Consider the following 20,012-nt stretch of genomic DNA (forward strand, 5'->3'; position numbering starts at 1 on the left):
TGTACAGATAAAACCATAAAAGAAAAAGTAACATATAAGTGACTTGAAGTATATGTAAGAAGGCAGCGGTTGGCTACAAACATATATATATATACACATATAGAGTCAGTGATTTTCCTTGTTAACCTGCTCCTTGGAGGGCTGCTACCAAAAACTCAGCTACCCCCGCCGTTACACTTTGGTCAACGTCGGATAGGCAGAATCCCACACATTCACCTTGTTGGGGTTCCAGGCCACCCAGAAGAGGGGACAGCACGCGTTGACGGAGCGTACTGTACAATGGACAATGAAAGAGAATATGCTCTACAGTGTCCGGGACATTCATAGAGCATCTGCAGAGTCTCTTGTTTCTAGGGATGTTTTGATATCTTCCCCTGACAAAAGCTGAGGGAAAAACATTCAACCGGGCCAGCATAAAAGCCCTACGTTGGGCTGGGATTGTTAATTTAGTGACGTAGTTGGCTCTGCTATCTAAGATATTTAAATCATAGAATACGGGGGAGCAAATTTTGTTTACTGCTGCCATAATATTTTGTCTCTCAACATCCTTTAATCTAGTTAGGATATTATGGAAAATGTATTGCTCATTAGAATTGTATAAGGGCTCCAGCTCGATGCCTAAAGATTCAATCTTTTTTTCAAGGTACTGGTACCATCTTGATTTATAAGAGTCTTGAAGCAAATCAGCGAGCAGGCTTGATGGAGAGCAGCGAAAATGGCAGCGTAACCAGTACTTTATTGAGGTGGACCAGGCCCAGTATTCCATTGTGTGTATGCCTATTTCTGCACACATTGTTTCATATTTGATCACAGCTGGGAGTCCAAGAATACGTCTCAGAAAGCTGGAGTGGATCTTTTTTAGATCACTGTTATATGCTTGGACCCATAGTGGGATTCCATAGAGTATCTGGGCTTGCACTTTTGTTTGAAATATCTGATTGGCCGCAGGAATAAATTGATTACCTTTCTGATAGTAAAAACGAGCAACTGCTGATGAGGTGCACTTTGCCTGTTTTATGGCGTTTGTGCGATGATTTGCCCACCCTAAATTGCTCTGGAATAATATTCCCATATACCTATAGATTTTTACTTGTTGGATTTCATGCCCTCTTATTTTCCATTTCTCTAGTTTCCAACCATTCGAGAAGACCAAAATTTTTGTCTTCTCATAATTTATTGAGAGTTTATTACATTCACAGTAAAGGATCAGAGAAGATATAAGACGTTTCAGACCCAGACTCGTTAGTGATAGTAGAACTGCATCGTCTGCGTATAATAAGAGAGGAACTGGTTTCTGATTAAGTTTAGGGGCATGTGATTCTATTTTTTGAAGGTGATCTGGCAAGTCTGATAAAAATAAATTAAATAGAAAGGGTGCAAGAATACACCCTTGTTTTACCCCTTTCGAGTTTGGGATGTCTGGTGAAAGGTGACCTTTGGTGCTAAGTTTGACTTGACAGACATTGGAAGAGTATAGATTTTGTATTAAAGTCAATAAACGCTGATCAATTTTTAATTCTGCGAGTTTCCTCCACAGCTTTGGGCGGTTAATTGAGTCAAATGCACCACGAAAATCTACAAAAGCAGCATATATCTTAGATTGCCTTTGGGATCTATATTTTTCAACCAAATGCATAAGTATAAGGCAGTGGTCTAATGTAGAGCAGCCTTTAGAGAAACCTATTTGTTCTTTCCCTGGTAAATTTAGATTTTTCATCCAGGGAAGGAGTTTAGATAAAAGGTGCTTAGCGTAGATTTTCCCTATCACTGATAATAAGCTTATCGGTCTGTAATTCCTTGGTTCTTTTGGGTCACCATTTTTAAAGATTGGGATAATTATTGATCTTAGCCATATCTCAGGTATGATCCCCTCTTTGTCTATGAGAGTAAACAATTGAGCTAAGGGTTCTGCCCACCAATCTATATAGGTCTTGAATAATTCTATTGGTAGACCATCAGGCCCAGGAGATTTCCCCGATTTAAAATTTTTAACTATTTCTCTAATTTCCGCTTCTTCTACCCTTGGCCACTCCTGGAGTTTATTGATTTTGTTTTTAGTGATCTCATTTCCTTTAAGTTCACTGTGTAGATTGTTAAAGACAGAAGTAAAATATTGGTACCATTTGGATTCTGCAATTGGTGATTGGGTTAATTGATTTTCGGGTTTTAATCCTCCATACACTAGGTTCCAGAACGCTTTGTTGTTTTTGTTCTGAATTGAGTCATGTAATTGTAGCCATTTTTGGGTTGCGTATTTCTGTTTCTTTTCGGCCAGAATGTGATGATATTTTCTTTTTTCATCAAGATAAGAGGGCTCTAGTTTAGTGCGGTTATTTTTAAATATTTGGCGCAGTTTTCTTTTTAGCTGGAAACATTCATCGTCAAACCAGGGGCTAGCGCTATGTTTAAGTATCCAACCTTTAGGTGGGGTACTAAGCTCTGCAAACATTTGAAAAATTTCATTATAGATTTTCGGAATATCACTGTGGGGATTAATGGTCTTTAAATTAGATAGTACTTGTTTTCTCAGGTTGGCTGTTAGCTTTTGCCCCACTGCTGCACTCATTTCCTGGGACCATTTTAATTGAGTCATTTGTTTGTGTTGAGAAGGTTCTATGGTATTATATTTGGTTATTTTAGTTTCGTCCTTTAAGTTAATAGACAACAATAATGGCTGATGGTCGCTTTCAGTACGCGTTCCAATTTTGAGGTCCATGATCAAATTTATAATATTATAAGGAACAAGAATATAGTCGATGACACTGCATCCTCGGGGGGAGAAGTATGTAAATTCCCCGCTTCTATCGCCTTTTGTTGAGCCGTTCACAATCTGTAAATTAAAGTTGTTACACAATTCAAGTAGGCGTAAGCCTTCGTTGTTTACAACCCTATCTCTGGAGGAATGTCCTATTTTTAGGGCATGTGCGATATCATTATCAGTATTCCAATTTAGTTTACTACATAGTTGTTCATTGTTGGATCCCACTCTAGCATTAAAATCACCTGCTATTATCAGTGAGGCATTTGGGTATTTATCGGTCAAATTTTCTATGTAGGAGGTTAGTTGTGACCAATTTTCATTGCTGCTGTTGTTTTTGGTTGGGGGGATATAGACATTTATAAGTAACAAAGTATCGTCTTTTTGTGTTAAGAGTAGAGCTTGTGCAAGTGGTAAGCATTTTTCTAGGTGTTTGATTTCAAACCCTAGTTTGTCTTTGATCATACAGCAGAACCCTGCTTTCGGCCGGCCCTTCGTGTTTGTTTTCAATGCGGGTTTCGTATAGGAGGTGAATCCATTAATTTTAATATCTCTAGTTGACCATGTTTCTTGTAGGAGTATTAATTCAAAGTCTTTAAAGAAGTTCATTAGGTCTGGGTCTCCGCCTTTGTTTCCCCACCCTGCAATATTCCAGGACAATAAGCGTAGAGTCCGTTTTTGAGTTGGTGGGTGGTTGGCAGCATTTAGTCATTCTAGTTCTGTTATTGAGTCCAGCGAGGAATTTTGTCTTGTGTAAATACAGCCATTTGTCGCTGCTTTCGGTGGGGAGGGTAATGGTGGATCTGTTAGGTTCTTTTTTAAAATACGGGGAATTAAAATTTCCTCCCTTTCTTGATTTTCTTCCTTAACTGTTCCTTGTTCCTGAGAGATTTCTGTGGTTGGTGGACTGTTATGGACAGTAGGACTGTTTTCAGTCTCTACTTCCATTTCTTTGGTCTCATTTGGTGTTGAGCTCAGTGTGTCAGGTCTGTTGGAAGTCATCTTTTGTTCGGCAATGTTAGAGTCCTTTGTAGTGCTTAAATAAAGGGTACCTATTTCGTTTGGAGCTAGTATTTGATATCTCAGCCAGGAATTTGTGGTCTCTTTACTAAAGTTTTTGCTTGCCATTTCGTATTTTAAAGGAGGCTGGGTTTGAAGCTCTGCATCTATAGATTTGAAAGTTCCATTAGTAGCTCTCTTTTTGACTATGCATTTTGGGGAGAAGGCTGGTAAGTGTAAAGTTTGATTGTATATTGTTTCTACTGCATTTTGTTGACCTTGTTGATGAATTTCGGTCAATCTGGCCTGCAGTTTCGTCAATTTACTGAGTATATTTATTTGTTCTTTGTCTGGTAGCTTGGTAAAATTACTCAGCAGATCTTCTTCTTCTGGGACTGTCCAGTCTATTGTGTCAAAAGCGAGGCTGTTGTTTAGTGTTATAGTCGCTTGGTTTGGGAGCTCGGATTTTTCTTGCGTGATTTCCCGGGTAGCTGGCTGCGGTTTCTCCCATCTGCTGAGTTCTTCCACGGGAGTAGGGCAGATGTCGGCTTCTGGTGGAGTGACCTTGTTCATCTTATTTTGTCTTTTAGATGCGATCAATGGGCTGAGTGATATATCTTCAAAGTATTTTATTTTCATTATTATATGCATTTGACGCACAGTTTATCCTAGTATGTATATTTTGCACACATTATTTGCCTGGTGAACTGCACTGCAAAATGAAGAGGGGTGCAAATTTCAAAGGATGCCTTGTGTTCACATATTGTTTCAGAAAGTGCAGTTTATGTAGGCTTGCTTTTAAATGTGTACTGAATTGAATTCCCTCCACCCACCCTTAATACTGAAGGCTTAAGTGACCACTGTGCTACATATACAGGTAAACAACAGAGTGAAATCAGAGAGTCATAGCATTTCCATATGGTTTTCATAATCTGTGTGCAAACTACATGGCAACACTGCAGTGGGTAACAGACCTTAGCAGGACTTCTTGAACTTATATCAATCAAATTAAATGAGACATACCACAGGGCATATATTTGTGTTTTGCTACATTTTTCTAAGAAGTGATTCACTCAATTTTATTCCTGTTGTAATTATCAGTGTTGTTATGTATATGAAGTGCCTTTAGCTCTTGGGAAAACATTAAATAAATTCTAACTGTTGCTATTATTAACATCAGGCCCATGATGAGCAGTAAACTTGTGTGATTGTTCCACTACATGGTAAGATGGCAGCTCGCCACGCTACTCCATAATATTGCTGTTAGGAAGTGTTCCCTGTGGTTTTTCTCCTGTTCTTAATTGGAAGCCTTCCTATTAGTTTTTACTTGCCATGCAGCAATAAATAATTCCGCTTCTTCACGGGACGTCTTAGAAGTTTTAAATATTCACGATCTTCTCATGCATCTCTTTGCTGAGCAAGACACAGATTGTTCTTTTCATCCCATCCCAATCATTCCTTATAATAATTTTGTGCATCTATCGCTTCCCTCCAATCTGTCAGTTTCCTTCTCACCAACAGAAGGTGCCCAGTACCATTTGCAACAGGGGTGCCCACAGCAGGTCAGAATGGGGACAGGTGTGGCAAGCAGAGAGGTGGATCCTCATCTTTGAAGATGTTACTCTCTTGCTTTGGCAGTCTCCAAACTGCATTTCCCTTATAGGGGAGAGAGCGGGCAAGAGAAAGAAGGAGAAGCTATTTATATTGTTATCCGTAGTGTTTTGCATAATCACTTTAATGTAGAACAATGACTACAACATAACTGGGGAACTACTTCATTCAAACAGATAATGCTGTGGGACATGATCTATTTATTTCATTCAAAATTTACCAACTTGCTGTTGCTCTTGAAAGGGGACTCTGCATTATGGAGGTTCAATAACTTTTTAGACAAGGCTGTTAAAATACAAATCAAACACAAACTGGGTGTGTGTTTTTCCTTCCTTGTTATCTTTTAAACCACCATGAAAATTCATGTAAGTACAGTGTGGGATGGAAGTGCATGGAAGGATACATAAATGTATCTATGGGAGGTCCTCCGCCTCTCCTTTTCCTCCTCCAACTCCTCCTCCTCCTCCTCCAGTTCCTCTCTCTTTCTGGCTTTTAGATACTTGGGTAGGGTAGCCCTTTTACGACTCTCCGATTGTTTTGAGGGACCCTGTTGTTAAGGTTCAGGTTGACATATACAAACCTAGACATACATATTTTATCCCTAAATACGTATTTAAATACATATTTTATCCATGTGCATTTATAAATGTATTTTATCCTCAAATACACATTTGCAATTGCATTTAGGTATGTTTCCCCCCACTCCCCAATAGCCAAGAATGGTGTGTACTAGAAAATTTGGAGCAGTGAAAAATCTGAAGGATAATGATGCTATGAGCCATGTATTTGCCCGGGTGTTTGTGTGCAAATTAATTCAGTTTGCCTAGAAATGTGAAGGAGACAAAGGTATCCTCCATCCCTAAAGCCAGCAACATCTGGAGGGTCACAGGTTCTGCCTCTGTGTTCTAAGCCTTCTGCAACAGGTGCCATAGGTTCCATTCCCCTTAACTCCCCTGCACATCTGCTCAGATTTGATTGTGCCATGCTAGGAGGAGATGAATTTTCAAAAGATCCATAAACACCAAAGAGAAGAGATCTCATGACAGCAATCGTTACCAGGATAGATCAGTTCTTGCAAGAGAGACATTATTTCGACAATCTGTTGAATATCATTTAAGAGGCTGACTATGTTGAAAGCTTGCAGTTATTAGAAGCTCACTGGTTTCTATTGTTGACTCAACAAGTATTGTGTGTGATTTCCCCAGAGTTGCATCAATGTTTTCCATTTTAATGTGCAACTCCTTTAGACACTTTGGGAATGCAGGAGGCAGTCCCCGGAGGACAAGACAGTTAATTATTTCAAATGGATCAATACATCGATTGATTTATCAGATGATAAACAGGGGATGCCTTCTTTGGGGCTATGAATATTAATTGATTTGACAGAATAAACCTTGGTAAAACAACAAGTAGGGGCATCAGGGCATCACCGTATTAATTAGACATGCTGAAGCAGCCTTTAACTGTTCCTGAAGTTTAATCAATATACTACATTTGAGTCCCCAAAGGCTTATAAAAAACAGACTTTGAAATCCTTTAAATTGTTGCCTCAATGAGGTTTTAGAAGTTTCATGTATTCTTGTGCTTGTGGGCTATCTTTTGCTTCCTGAAATCAATAATGACCCAGATGGTTATATGGTTTATTTTGTTGTTTGTATCACACATGAGAAAGAGAGAAAAAAGCCACTACTTTTGCTTTATAATAGCAATTGTAATCTTATATATCCATGATCTGCTCATTGCTTTCTGCCAGTTTCTATATTCAGTAAATGATTTGTAGTGAGGTGAAGTGTTACTTAAATCATATTGCTCCATAGGCACACGCGCCATCCAGCCTTTGATTTAATACTTGATGAAATGTAAGGATGCTGCAGTATTTTAATGACCAAGACACAGTAAAAAAATAAAAAAAAGATTGTTGGAGCCAGGAGAGCAACTTGCCCAGAACAGAGAACAGGGAAGAGGAAGCTGTGACTCTCCAGACATTGCATTAACAGTGCCACGGGAGACAAAATGTGATGGTCACTGCCTGTGAACAGAGCTAAGCGACTACTTGACTCCCAGCCCACTGCAGCACCTATCTAGTGTGAGATAGAAATTTTGCAAAATCCATTATGAGTAAGGCCAAGGGGATGACCTGGCCATAAAACCGGTAAGAACCAGTTATGAGGGAACCTAACTGAGTGCTAGAGAAAAAGAAAAAAGTTCCAGATCAGAGGCAAGGAAGACTCTGCATTTAGAGCAAAAAAAAAATTTGAGCTGAGTAAGTGTTTTCAAGGGCTGTGGCTGGATGAGAGATGGTGGAGCAATAGGGTAGCAGAAGATGGTTGGAGAAAGGCGAAGATGGAGTATGCATATTTATCTTATAGAGGGTGTGTGTTAATGGATGTGCTCTCACAGATTTTTTTGGACTCTGCATTGTAATGCATTACTGAATGAAAGTCTAATTGGGATTCTGCTTTAAGCCTCTGCATTGAACCCCCCCCCCAAGGGAATTTTCTCCCATAACTGCTAGGTAAGGTTGCTGGTAATGGAGGAGAAGGCTAGCAGCTGCCTCAGTGCTAAAAGTCAGCATCCATTCTGCTCCTGAGCAAGAGTGCAGCAATCAAAGAAATGATTTTAAAGGTACATTGGGAGAGAAATCCAGGCAGAAAACACAGGGAGCAAACTTCACAACCACTGCCATCCACCTTCCGGCACTGACAAAAGTGAAGGTCCAACCAGGTGCCCAGGCTTCTAAGTTGGCAGCTTACTTTCATCTCAGCTTCCCACATTTTGAATTTACCTTTCCCTTATTTTTTATTTCAAAAAGATCATTGCAGACTGCAAGCTCATGAAAAATATAAAAGCAGTTTACAGCAACATATGCATGATAAAAAAACCACAGAAAAATAAAATAAAACCAGGGATCATCAGCTAACTATGAAAGAAGTTGCCTTCCCTTTGCAGTGGACAGCAGAGAAGTGTCGAACGTTCAGCCCCTTTCATGCATTTCTCATGCAAAGAAACAGCATAGGGACTGGGCAGGGGCACTTTTATAGCCTGGCCCCTGAGGTCATGTGGTTCCATCCAGCTCTTCCTATCTTGTGGGATAACCTTTGAAGCAGGAAGCCCAATTTTATATCTATACTCCTCTATATGATTTAGAACACTGGAAGACAAGGCTACCAATCATGCAGGGAGTTTACATATATTTAGAAAGGGCTCCCTGCTTCTGAAGTTATCCTGTGAATCTAGAGAGGTTGCACCATCTTTATCTGGAGCTGGAGTTTCTCACCACTCTAGGTGTGTCGGTTCTCCTGAACTTGCAGCCTCCTCCAGCAAGGGCTGGTGTCATATGTGGTGCCTCCCTGTGAATCTTGTTGGAACAGGATCATTCTCTTCCTCTGGGAACTTATTTATTTGTGGGCCAATCCTCATAGGAAGGTGGTGCAGCATTTTTTATTTTTTTAAAAGCTAAAGGTAAAACAAATCAAGGAGCGTGGCATCCAAAGACGGAGTCTTTTCTCTGAGTACTATTTGCCTTTCCAGTTATATGTAAATACTCTGGTCTGCTATCTACATGGATCTTTGAATGATAATGCTTAAATTACATTTTAGTCCTTGCTGAACATTTTAAACAGCCTTGTATAACTGTCATGAAAATGTACCATTCTAGGCAGAAAATCTATGTTAATTCAATTCTTTGCTCTGATGTTATTGGTGGCAAGGGGAGTAAAGGCATTTCACTCTCATGGTCAAATAGTGGTTACTTGACCCTAGGCAAATAGATCCTGGTAGGGCTGATTTGAGGGTTTGCTTTATAAACAAATCTGCAAATTTGCATGTGGAATCCAGTGATTTGGTATAACTGCCCTGTATATTTCTTTTGCTTCAATATTTGATCAATACACGATTCTCCAAACCCAGTGTAGATTTTTCCAGCTGTGTTCTGTACTGAGGGGTCTGTACTCCCCCCCCCCCCGGTTCTTTCTTTGATGACTCTGTGTTGATTTTCTTTGGTTATGGTTATCACATAGGTGACTTGAAAGAAGCCTGAATTGAAAGTCAGCTCCTTCTGCCTCCTGGCCCTGAATAATCATAGCTTGACTGTCAAATCTCAGGTGCCTTCCTAATGAAAGAGCAAGTGTAAATCTAGCATTGCCTGCCTTCTGTTGTGTAACATTCCCCATTCCTGCTCACCTTATCTGTTGGGCAGTGTTGCCATTGTCTGTCTTGAGATAGACAGATCAGAAATTTGGAGTGGTGTCCCAGCATACTGTTCCTTCCCACCATTTAAAATTTAGCATGACATGATGATACATTGATTAAAAAGCCACAGTTTCATATGCAAGAGGGACTGCAGCCTTAAAAAGGAACATTAGTTTTCTTGGTCATAAGGCTCGCCCTTCTCTCCCAATTTCTAATCCAATAAACCTCAAGTCTGAATGCAGCCTTACTGTGAGTCAGCATAACAATTTATATCCCCACTCCCTGTCGCCACTGCCCATCTTCTGAAGTGCAGGGTTTAGTTTGCTTCTGCCTGTGGATCCATTCTCTCCCTTTTATTCTTAGAAAACATTTTCAACTACCATCTGCTGCTAATTTTTGCAAATGACTGCATGTTCTATTGATCCATTTCAACGTGGTCTTTGCTTCTCATTCCCCAATGCATTGCTGTTTGCAATTTATTTCACAGCCCTTTCAGTTCCACATATTGAGATGTGTGCTTTGCTCTCCCTTATGCGACTACATTTTAAGATATTAATCACCCACGGCAATGCTTAGCCCTCCTCCTCAAACTGCTGTTGAAAAGGGCCATTAAAAAGCTTAAGGGATTCCTATTTAGCTGCTTTATTGTCCAACATTATTTCTCATAACACTTTTGGTAAAATAATGGCAGGGCATATTCCAGTGTTATGATTTTAGCAGCTTTATTGGCATTACATTTTATGGGTGAAAAGGACTGGTTACCACGTTGTATGTGAAACACTGTTTGAATCATAGAATCATAGAGTTGGAAGAGACCACAAGGGCCATCGAGTCCAACCCCCTGCCAAGCATCATGCTTCCTTGCATCATGCTTCCTTGCAAGGGACCCACAATATTTGCATTGTTTGATATTCCTACAATTACAATGTTTTTCCCCCAATGACTGAATACTAAGCTTGGTCTTTTAGTTAACTGCCATTTTTCTTTGCCTCTAAATTCATAGAATGTTCAAATTGTAGAGTTGGAAGGGACCCACAAATGTCCAGATTAGCTCCTTCTACTGTAAATTATTACAGACTCCTTGCTGTCTGAAACAATCCCTTCCGTGGCCATTGAGTAACGTAGACCCCTGTGTTTCTTGAATAACACTGGTGTCATCAGAAATTATCTAATATACCAAAGCTGCAATCCCATGAAAACTGACCTGGGAGTAAGTGTTTTTGAACTCAGTGGGGTTTACTTCTGAGTTGAGACAGGGGGGAATTCAGTTCCTCTAATCCACACTTTTCAGAGCAGCATGAGTTCAAACTCAGTCATGTGAACAAAACTGCATATAGTAGGGCAAAGTGTGCGTAAAAATGAATGTGTTAGTGAAAATAACACACAAAAATGTATAATATTGTGGAAAATTTCTTTGGGAAAATGGGAAATTGCACAGAATAACATTTATTTAAGTAGAAATCTTCATTAAAGTGCCGGTGAATTTTCAAGAGGAAATTTTTCAAACGAAAACTCACCAACTGCTGTAGAAATGCAGATAACTGAACATAAGACTGAAAACATGAGAAATTGAGAGGAACCAAAATGGACAGATTTGTCCACCCTAATACTGCCAAGTTTCCAAAAATCTATTTTGGAGAAGGAGAAAGGTGGAAGAACAGGTAGCTCACCTATGCAGACATGAGCTGGAGCCCTTTTCTGCCTCCTTTCCCAAAGTAAGGTCTTTTGGGAGGGGGAGCATGCGAAGGGGAGTAGCAGGGAAGGGGGGAAGCCACCCTTCAGCCAAGCCTTTTGAGCATTCCTGCTGGATGCTTGAAAAAGCCTTGATGTGTTCTCTTGGGCATTCAACAGGAAATACTCAAAAGCCCAACTTGCTGTTATTGTTAAACTATCAGTAGTCCAAGATCCTTGCTGATCTACTAAGAATCATCCCAGGACCTATCAGTAGATCCTAAACTACCTCCTGCCCATCCATGCTTAGTGGTGAGAAACTCCTGGACATAAGTGTCTGTGTATGAATTTCAGGTTTACTGTTTTACTCTGCATTCCTTTGGGAGGCTAGAAAGGCCATGTAAACACAACATCATCACCTAGTCCTCCATGGACAGCCACTGTGGAAAGTGGGGCACCCATCAAAGAGGCTATGCAGAGCTGGCAAATCTGGGGGCCACTATCCCTGCATTTCCCACAGCTTGTCCCCTTAAATGCAAATATTAACCTTGATCAGATCAGACTCCCTCCTTGGCTTTGTTTCAAAGAGAAAGCAGCAGCAGCAGCACCAACACACGCCCCTTCATACTCAATATGATACACATGCATTTTAAATTGCAATATCTGAACCCCAGCAGAAAAAGTCCCAAAAGCCACAGCCCTGAGCTGCTATCCCATTTCTATTTTGCCCTTGCCCAGGAACAGCAGCAGATGGGAAAGATTCTTCAGTATAGCTGTACAATGCCTCTGAAATTTTCAGTATAATGGCAAACAGAACATCATCTTTAATCAACTGCAGCAAACCTCCTTTTCCATCTCCAAGGCCTTCTGTAGAAGAGGGACAAGACAGGTTTGTCCATTAGCTTCAAAGCCATTCCATTGGGTGGCATATGGATGGCAGACTGAGGCTGGCCAGCTTGCATCAATCTAGTTTTTCCTCTGCGTCTTTCTCCAACCCATTGCCTTTCCATTCATCTGGCCTGCAAGCCCAGCCCATTCATATTGCTAATAGATGAGTCCTCATTATCTAGCCATGAGTGCAAGAAAGAAGCGTGCCGGTCCGAAAGGGGAGTACCAATTTCTGGGTAGGCTCTGTGCCTCTCCTTTGCTGCTATTCCATCTCTTTGTGGAGAAAGGCCCCTTGCTGCAAAGAAACAATACGACTTGCATGTCATCATTAGTCTGAAAATTATAAAAGAAACCTTCCATCAGTATTGGCACAATTACCTTCCCATTCGCCTGCTCCACCTCATTAAAAGGAAAATGTTACAATTATGGCAGAGACGGGAGGAGCAGATTAATGTTCTGTTTCTAATGCATTGATGAATTGGCACTTAGTCAAAGAGATTCTTCTTTATTTTAAATGAAAGCCTGTCTTGTTTTCACACAAAAAATGTGTTATAAATAACACAAAGATAGGGAGAGTCCCCTATATCAGGGGCCCCTTGGCTGTGAATCTGTTTTCTTGATTAGCTCTCAGATGAGATGTGAAGGATAAGAAGCCAGTTAAAAGGAATCATTCAGCCTTCCTTATGGGAGAATTTCCAGAGGTAAAGCTAGGAGTTATAGAATTATTGCAGACACATTCACTGGTTCACCCCTTATGCAAAACTGAACATCTTTGAGTATGGAATAAATAACATGTCTTTTTGAAATGGTGTCTTTAGTGTGGAATGGGGCTTACTCCCAGGTAAGTGGGTATAGGATTGAGGCTTCATTTCTGATCTCAAAGGCTCAGGCTGAATAATAAAGGAGAACATAAATATGTAAAAAAAAAGAGATAAAATGGGTAAGAGACATAACTTAGTGCCCAACATGACCTGTTTGCCAACAACAATAATAATATCCATTGCAGCCTTCTTCTGGAACTTGTGTACATAGTTACATCCCCACCACATATGCTCAAAATATTCTAAGTCCCTTTGTTTGACTCACTACGGCAAAAAAGTAACCAATAAATGTTATAAATAAAAAAGTTGATCACTAGTGTGAGTGAAATGGGATAGAATTGTTCAGTCCATCCGTACTTTGGAGTGAGCCCTACCCAGAATGAACAGAAGGTTTCTCCTTACATTCCAGTATTTGAAGTGTTAATGCACTCATTTCCCAAAGAAACAGAGATTGAAAGAAACAGTGCACATCTTTGGTTAACAGCTTCTATTATTCAGTCCACATGCCCCTCGCCTCTGAGGTTGACCCTCACCCAGAATATATGAGGGGCTGAGGGAACAGGAGGAAGATCAGATCTTGTTGAGGGAATGCCAAACCATGGTTTCGTTTTACATGTGACCACAGTATACCCAAACTGATTCAAAACAAAGTTTTCTTCCTATTAATGAGATAATAATTTGGGGTCAGTTTACTTCTGTGTTAATGCTGAATCAAATTTAAAGCTAATGAGAAAAAATGAGTTCCTGTGGTAAGTTAGTTATTCTTGGCTCATAACTACCTCTGTGGGGAGCCATTTCAAGGCTTCTCAGTTCACAAGCTGTAGTTTTCATTAAAAGGAATCAGACAATTGGATTTTTATCTTTGCGTTTAGACCCCATTGAAGCAGATTTAGATAGCTGCCTTTAATTTTCTCCCCCACCTTTCATCTTAATTTTATCAGGGGATGTCCATGGCAGACACACAAACTTCAATCCTGAAACATTTACTTTGTTGGAAGGAATCAGAGGAACTATATGTGGCATGAAAACTGAACTCTGTGGTCACATTAAAGGGATATGGGAGTTCCCCTTTAGTTAAGTGGCAGAAAGTGGGGGGTGTCTACGATTATAATTCTACAATTTATTTAAAAAGTTACCTGTTGCTAATAAGTTGGAATGCGGTTTACACAATTTACTTGACGATGTCTCCAAATGTGTCTTGCTGGGATCATCTTCCTCTTGCCCATTGCCCTGCCAGTTCATGACAATCAGGTTGGCTAAAAGAGGGTCATCCCACTTTTTACTCATCCTGCCAGCTACCAATGAAAGTGTAGATCAACTCACAGGATTCACCAGTGATACTGTAGGGCACAGGTGTTTCATAAGACAACACAGTACCAAGACAACATGGATCATATTTGCTTTTCCCAGACACCCAGGGAGGAATTCAACATAAATGCTTTGTTTATAACAGCTGAATGATCTCCCCTCTTATTCCCCTGTGTGCTGTCTGGGGGGTTCTCTAAGCCCCCCACTCCCAGAGCCAATTTAGTGGGACAAGAGGGAGGAAGCCCCATTGCATTACTGGAAGCCCTTGAACAGGATTCTTCTAGTGGGACCAGTTAGCTGAATCTCGTCCATAATTCTCCCCATCTGGAAATTGGCCTGACAGACAAAGGAAAAATGTGGGTGCATTGAGAAGTAGAGAGAGAGTTGTACGTTAGTACAATTTGTGCCCTTGTACAATGTCATTACTGATCATGGGGCATATATATTAAGCTAACAGTCTCAGCTTCTAATTTCCCAGATTTGTGGAGCTTGAGCTACTACTCTAACTCTAATCAACATGAGACAACTTCTGGCAGGTTGTTTGATCATCGAAAATATTTACTTATTGCAATTATAGCATGTAAAAAGCCGATCAGGATCCTGCCAACCCCTGGCTAGTAGAATGGCTCTGTGGTGCATAGGGAAAGTCCAGCTGGAAAGTCCAGAGCTGGGTCAGGCTCTGAAGTGTTTATTGCCTCCCTCTCTCCTGCAGTCCTCACCATAGGGCAAGGTGGTGGAGTCCAGCTGGAAAGTCCAGAGCTGGGTCAGGCTCTGAAGTGTTTATTGCCTCCCTCTCTCCTGCAGTCCTCACCATAGGGCAAGTGGTGGTACATGGCCCTTTGATATAAATGATAAAGTCCAGCTGGAGCAGCTCCTGAGGTGGTTTTTGCCCCTCACACTCTCTCTTTCCTGGAATCCTCTCCATAAGTTGAAGTAGATGGCACTGTAGGGGAGACGTCCAGCTGAGGTAGTCTTCACCCAGGTTCCCCTCTCTACCAAGATGCTTCTTGCAAGGCAGCTGGTGGGACTTAGGGAGAAATCCGGCTGAAACGGTATCTGAGGTGGCCTTTACCTCAGAATCGGTCATTTTTCCTTTATGGATTGGTGGGCAAATGCCACTCTAATTTCTCAAGAATAAAAATTGCCTCTTACATTTTGTCTTAATCAGTTATCATGGTCCTACAATGGCATTTATTATATTTCCATTGTATCACTCATTTGCAGCAACCCTCGGACTGTTTCAAAATGTCATGAAAACGTCACTCATGGGAAACATTCAAACTCTCATGGGAAACATTTAATTTATACAATTATTTTTATAGTCTTGACCTTCATGTCTTTAGATGTTCTCTCCATTTCCCTTTATCTTTTTGTTGGAGTGCAATACCGAAAAGAAAGAAGTACTCCACTGGGCTAAAGGTTACAGCTGCTTTCTAAATATGTGCTGCAAACACTGCGAGAATCTTTTAATGCTTGGTATAATTGCTCAGCATTAATTCAGTGGGTGAAACACTGAAGTGACCTATTCGGGCATTGAGAAATCTGGTTCCTGCGGTGCTGGGCGAAGCATGGCTTATATGATACTGTTATTAATTATGGCATGCTTCCATGGTATCTTTAACTGTGGGCATTAAAGATATTCAAAGCATTCACTGGTGCTTAGGAAGCCATATCTGTCAAAGCTCCCCCCCCCAAGTCTGTGAAAGCTGTAAAAGACTAGGTTCCCTTTTACAAACCAATGAGTTTCCAGTATCTTTGGCCAGCAAAGAAAGAATCCCAGCCAAGAACAGGAAGGGAAACCTAGCTTTCTCTTATTTGCTCTTATTTGCTTTGTTTCATCAGCAAATCAGAACCCCCTTGCCCCCTTGCTTCCCTGACAGGTGAAGGATATTCATCACATTCTTCTTATTCATGAGATAACAGCCAGTGTGTCATAGTGTGCTCAGAGCATTGGCCTAATACCCAGAAGACCAGGGTCCCCATGGCAGTCATGAAACTCAATGGGTGATTGTGGGCCAGTCACTCACTCTCTGCCTAACCTCACTCACAGGGTTGTTGTGAGGATAAAAATGGGGAGTAGTAGAAAACAATGTACACCACTTTGAGCTCCTTAGAGGAATGATGGGTTATAAATGTATAAATAAACATTTCCTATCCAATATCATGATCCCATCATTGAGTTACACCTGCTGTGCAGAGATGTGATTGCTGTCAAATTCTGTTGTGCAAACAAAGTACAACTGTGTGATGGCAAAAGTAGACAACGTTTGGTACCTGACCGCAAGGAGGAGCAGAATCTTACTTTTAATAAAGACAAGATGGCCAAGGGCTTTTCTTTTTCTTCATTAAGAAAAAGTGTCTTGCTGTTGCTTCCATGGATGGCTTGTCTGCTCTCAGCAGTCCATCAGTCTTCTGGAACAGAATGGCCCATAGGAACAATGATGGTATGTCATAATAAAGATGATAATCAAATCTTCTTGGGGTCAGTACTCACTGATACAGAGCACAGGCCCCCCCCCTTTGCTGCCAATGGCAGCCATTTTGTGCTGGCACCTGCAACACTTTTATCAATATACAAGTTGATAAAGCACCCCCCTTTTTTAACCAAAAGAAGCACTAATTATGATGATGTGTGGCATTCCATCTATTTACTTAGCACTTTGCGAAGAATGAGAGGTGGGTGAAACTGTTGGTCATCCCACAAAAACAACAAAAGAAGGGGCGGAAATTAGGGCTGAAATAAACCTGGGGAAGAATGGGTGATTATTTCCAGTTGCAGAGCCCTTGGCTTGGATGTGTTAGGGTTGGGTGCTGAGTTGAAAGGGTCTATTCCAAAGGCTTCATGGAAAAGTAGAGTTCTGTGAAGGGATTTAAAGAATGTAAGGGAGATTTTCTCACAGAGGCATTCTTCTAGGATAAAATACGTCTAGAAGTTCATACACTGAGGTAAACAATTCATATGAAGTATTTTGTGGGAAACTATGTTTATTTATATATGATTTTTTATCTTTTTAAAACTAAAAACAGGTTAATGTGGGGAAAGGACAGAATGGACACCAGGGACCAGAAATAGACTGATCCATGCATCCCCAGGGGGTGGGCTGACTTTGTTCCTCCACCAGAGGTGTCCAGTGCCACACAGGGAATTGTGTAAACTGGAGCCTTGGGAGAAATATGGTCATGCCTGAGTTTCTAGGTGTTCAAATTCCAGCTGAACTTCAGTCAACAACAACAACAACAATGAATGAAATGTGATTTGAGCTCTGACTTCAGGAGCAATTTTGTAGTGAAGAACAGCAGCACCAACTATTTGATCTGAAACGAATGTTGAGAGAAAAAGCTGTGAAATGTTTCCTTAATTTTAAGTGTATTATCTATTGCTAGGATGGGGGGGGGACCTTAATTGCTATTCTGAAGGGTCTGCTATCAGGTGTAGACATGTAAATGCACACCTACACACACACATTTTATTTTGGCAGGTGCAAATCCTCCATGGGGGAAAAAATTATTCTAGCACCATAATGATGTGCTGTGTGTGTGTGTGTGTGTGTGTGTGTGTGTGTGTAAACTAATGTGTCAGTTGTGATTGGGCTGAGCTGCAACAAAAAGGAATAGACCTGGTCAAATTGTCATTCCACCCATGCTGTCGTTGACATGTTTTATTCCTGTATGCAGACATTAATATACCAAAGCTATAAGTAAGTAAATCGGACTCAACAGGAGGGCATGCACTAGCATATTTCACAACTCTACTGGATTTACTGCAGCGCTTTGAATTCACAGCAACCTGGAAGGGGGGGGGGAAGGCTAGACTGGCAAATAGACCTGAGATGTGTTTGCTAGAATGAATTTGAATTGACAAGTTCTTGCACAGGAAAAAAAGAAATGCCACCATGAAAACAAAGTCTCAAAATACTGGCAGTGAAAGGCTGATTTATGTTTAAATCTTGGGTTTCCTACCAAGCATTTAAATGCCATAAAAGGTAACACAATGAAAAAACATGCATATGCAAATTCTATGGATGCAAAGTTGAGAAGTGCCCCAAAAGTGTTTTAAAGAATAATAATATGGATCAATTGGTTGTCATTCCCTTTCTATTCCAAATTCACCCACTAGAGGCAGCGTCCTAATTTTAACCCCGCAGCAATGAGGATTCAGCCCTTTGCAAGTGCTGTAATGTATCTACCACAATCTTGACAATAATGGGTGTTTTCTCTAGAATTCCAGGGATAATTTACAGAGTCAGGTTAAGTGTGACGGGACTCACAGCTTTCCTCATGATAAACTGCTGCCAGCATTTGATTGCTCATTTGTATGAAGCCATTATAACAGATCCACTATCACAAATCATCAAGATGTGATGAGAGAGAATGATCTGTGATAGCAAACCCTTCATAATGGCGCTACTGAATAAGCAATGGTGGGATGGCTACAGGTTATCTTGTGGAAAGCTCTCAGTTCTGTCTGATAAGATTATAAAGTGAATTGGTCCTAAATAAAATGCTCCAATGGGCTGATAACCTAATGGGACCCAGATAGATATAGCATGGTTATTTCTCTGGGAAGGATAAACCTGTCATTCCTACTGGCAGCAAAGGTACACCCAAATGTTGCAATATCTGAGGAGGGGGAATGATGCTAAATTCTAGAATTGTGAATCCATGGATGCTTCCAGAAGGGTATTTCATGTGGGATTGATGCTCCTCAAACATGCAAGGGTTGTTTTTTTGTTGTTGTTGTTTTGCAAGAGCCACATGGTGCCATTGTCATCAAAATGCCAAGCCATATCTCCCCTCCCCTCATTTAATCCAGATTTACCCTTTCTGGGGAAAATACAATTAAGTGAAGAAGAAATAAAGTGTTGCCACTATGTTCCCACCTGCAATATCTGCACAACATTCATAATATTAAGCCCCAACCTAGAAGAACCCTTAGTGGATGCAAGCACATGTTGCAAATCTTGCAGAAGTTTCTCACTAAAACGAATCCCTGTTATTTCAGGCCACATTAGGCCTACCTACAAGCCTTTAATTTGCAGCAGGCATAAATGAGGTGGAGTTCTTCAGAGCTGAGAAATGTACAGATCCAGTGTGGTGTAGTGGTTAGAGAGCTGGACTAGGACCTGGAACACTAAGGTTCAAATCCCTGCTCAGCCATAAAGTGGTCAGCCACAGTCTCTCAGTCTAGCCTGTCTCACAGAGTTGTTGTGAGGATAAACTGGAGTAAGGGAGAAGAAGCCACCTGGAGCTCCTTAGGGGAAAGGTGCCTGCAAGGGCTCATATAGTTTGATGTTGGTTTTGCTTCCCTCTTTGGCTACTCCAGCAAAGCCATGTGTGTGTGTGTGTCTGCAGGGATATAATAGGGAGTACTTGATTCAAGAGACGTGAGGTACGGCAGGAGCACAGATGCTAATCTAGGTGTGCCATATGTCCAGATTTTGGTGGACATTGTTGGGATTTCAAAGGCAGATTTGACATCCGCTCATCAGTTTTGGGAGTGTCCTGGTTTTTACTTTTTGAAATATGGCAGCCCTAGCTAATGCATGCAAGCACTCAAGGCCTATTGCTGTAGACCCAGACCATCCTGCTCCATGCATCCGAAGCAGGTGAAGATAACCTAGTCCAACCATTTCAAGGACTGGCTTGGATGACTGATGAGGGTTCCAGCAAGAAAGGCAGATGGGGTGCCACTAGAAAGTAGAGAAGGAGCTGGTCTGGCTGTGAAAACCAAAGTGATAAACTGAGCTCATATCAAGAAGAAAATT

General features: G+C 40.9%; 1 long non-coding RNA gene across 2 annotated transcripts; it reads right to left on the reverse strand.

Moving 5' to 3' along the window:
• Positions 1-12,029: 12,029 nt before the first annotated feature.
• Positions 12,030-16,651, reverse strand: LOC309532042. 2 transcript variants are annotated; one of them, XR_014219542.1, is made up of 3 exons: positions 16,550-16,651; positions 14,076-14,279; positions 12,030-12,451 (listed from the first exon to the last, which is right to left on the reverse strand). It is a non-coding gene; the product is annotated as an uncharacterized lncRNA (long non-coding RNA). The 2 variants fall into 2 exon arrangements; XR_014219543.1 differs by having other exon boundaries at positions 12,030-12,413; positions 16,550-16,649.
• Between the last annotated feature and the right edge of the window lie 3,361 nt (positions 16,652-20,012).

This window comes from Podarcis vaucheri (assembly GCF_965113315.1).
Source record: "Podarcis vaucheri genome assembly, chromosome: 5".
NCBI lineage: Eukaryota > Metazoa > Chordata > Lepidosauria > Squamata > Lacertidae > Podarcis > Podarcis vaucheri.